Below are 2,300 nucleotides of genomic sequence, written 5' to 3'. Positions count from 1 at the left end.
TTATTTGTTCTGTTGTTAAGTTGCAGGTGTTCTTATACATGTTGGATATTAATCCCCTATCAGATAAATGATTAGGAAATATCTTCTCCCATTCTGTGGGTTGTGTTTTCACTCCCTTGGTAGTGTCCTTAAATACACAAAATTTTTAGACTTTTCATGAAATCCAATTTAATTTAATTTAATCTACTTTTTTCTTTTGTTGCCTGGACTTTTGGTATTATTTTGAAGAATTCATTGCCAAATCCAATGGTATGAAAGTTACTTCCTGTGTTTTCTTATAAGATCCTCATGGTTTTCTTTCTTAGGTTTAGTTCTTTGATCAATTTTGATCTTTGATTAATTTTGTATATATTGTGAGGTAAAGTTTCAACTTCATTGTTTTGCATGTGAATATCCAGTTGTCCCTGCCTCATCTGTCATCCTATCCCCATTGAATGGTCCTGGTACCCATGTCAGAAATCAATTGACTACATATGTAAGCGTTTTTTTCTGTGCTCTTTATTCTATTGCATTGGTTTATATGTCTATCTAGTCCTAAATTTGTCCTGTTCAAGGAAAGATCATTGTCCTGGCTAGAAATGGTTCCATATATTTGTTCTCAAAATTAAATATGTAGCAGAATTTTTTTTCTGTATAACATTTCTTGATAAATACTACTAGAAACTGTACCATATAGTAACTTGACATTTTTCTTCAAGGTATTGCCTCCAGTGGGCTATCCAGTGACTTCACAGCAAGTGCCTATGTATAGGATGGTAAGAAAAAACCCTTTTAAGATACCAAGAGTGGGAGATATAGTGAAAATTCTCCATGATTTGTGCTAACAGAAAAAAGCATGGTATACATAATTTAAAATGCAAGGTAATTCATCCACATTCTTGCCTAACATTAGAAAAAGAAATCACAACCCTTTGAGAAATGATATACGAAAGGCTTTGTGAGATGGCTAAAGGGAATAGAGAAAGGAACCCTAACCCTAAAAATGGCGAGATGGGATGTGTGTCAATGGAATAGTTTTGAGAAAGCTGTTCCAGAATTAATAGGTAATCCAAAATAGGAATAATCAATATGCATACAATAGACATTCAACTAAGCCTTATTTTACATTCATGAAGTACAATTTATCTGTTTCTTTTGTTGCCTGGACTTTTGGTGTCATATTGAAGAACTCATTGCCAAATTCAGTGGTATGAAAGTTACCCCCTCTGTTTTCTTCTTCTTCTTTTTAAAAAATTTTTAATGTCCAGCATTTATAATATGAGGGCGAGAGCTGTCTCCCTACCTCAAGTTTCTAAATTTTCAATTGGCTGGTGAGGCCACTAGGAATACTTCTTCTTGTCTAATCTGGTTTCTGGGAAGACTTCATTTATTCATGTCCTCAGTGGTCATCTAATCAAATGGATCAAATGATCTTCATCTTCTCCAGCTCTTTTTCCTATTCCTCAATCCTGGCCTTGAGAGAGACAAAAACTCAGCACAACTTTTCTGCTTTTTCTTCAGCATCCACCTGAACACTGTATTTATTCTCTGGCACAGGAACCTTCAGGGCATTAAACTTCTCAAAGTCGTCTACCATGCCAGCCTTTGCCACATTGGCCTTGTAGGTGGTTTCTCAGGGAGAGTAGCCAACCTGGAGGTAAATGTCTCCATCTAGGATTTCAAGGGGCTAGCAATGGCCTTCTTCTGGTTTTGGGGTATGATCTCCCCAAAAGCTACTCAGTCAATGGTTTTTAGAGCAAGTTGTTTCTTGAGACCCTTCATTGACCCCAGTGGCCCACAGTCCACGGCAGCAAGGAGCCCCTATGTTTTTTTCTAAAACTCTTACAGTTTTACCTCTTCAGTTTAGGTCTGGTTTGCTACTGGTTTTCCTCCCTTTCTGCAGGGATTTTGTTGTTATCTCATTTTCTTTAGTTTTCTTTGCCATTTTGCTGTTTGGAAACATTTCCTCTCATTATTAAACAGGTAAAAAAAAGTGAAATCTAATAAGGTGAATTTGTTCTTACTGTTCAAGACTTGCAATGGGAGAAATTATTAATACAAGCAGAATATCTGGAATTTTTCTGATTTCAGATTTTTTTTAAAGATTTTATTTATTTATTTGACAGAGAGAAATCACAAGTAGATGGAGAGGCAGGCAGAGAGAGAGAGAGAGGGAAGCAGGCTCCCCGCTGAGCAGAGAGCCCGATGCGGGACTCTATCCCAGGACCCTGAGATCATGACCTGAGCCGAAGGCAGCGGCTTAACCCACTGTGATTTCAGATTTTTTAATCCAACCTTTTCCCAACTCATTTTAGTCTGTT

The 2,300-nt window shown here is 37.0% G+C and overlaps 1 pseudogene; it reads right to left on the bottom strand.

Annotated features, from left to right (window-relative positions):
• Positions 1–1,283: 1,283 nt before the first annotated feature.
• LOC122897502 lies at positions 1,284–1,761 on the bottom strand (annotated as a pseudogene).
• Between the last annotated feature and the right edge of the window lie 539 nt (positions 1,762–2,300).

Source organism: Neovison vison, chromosome X (genome assembly GCF_020171115.1).
Source record: "Neovison vison isolate M4711 chromosome X, ASM_NN_V1, whole genome shotgun sequence".
NCBI lineage: Eukaryota > Metazoa > Chordata > Mammalia > Carnivora > Mustelidae > Neogale > Neogale vison.
Note: the sequence above shows the minus strand (reverse complement) of the source record. Positions and strands in the feature narration are given on the sequence as shown.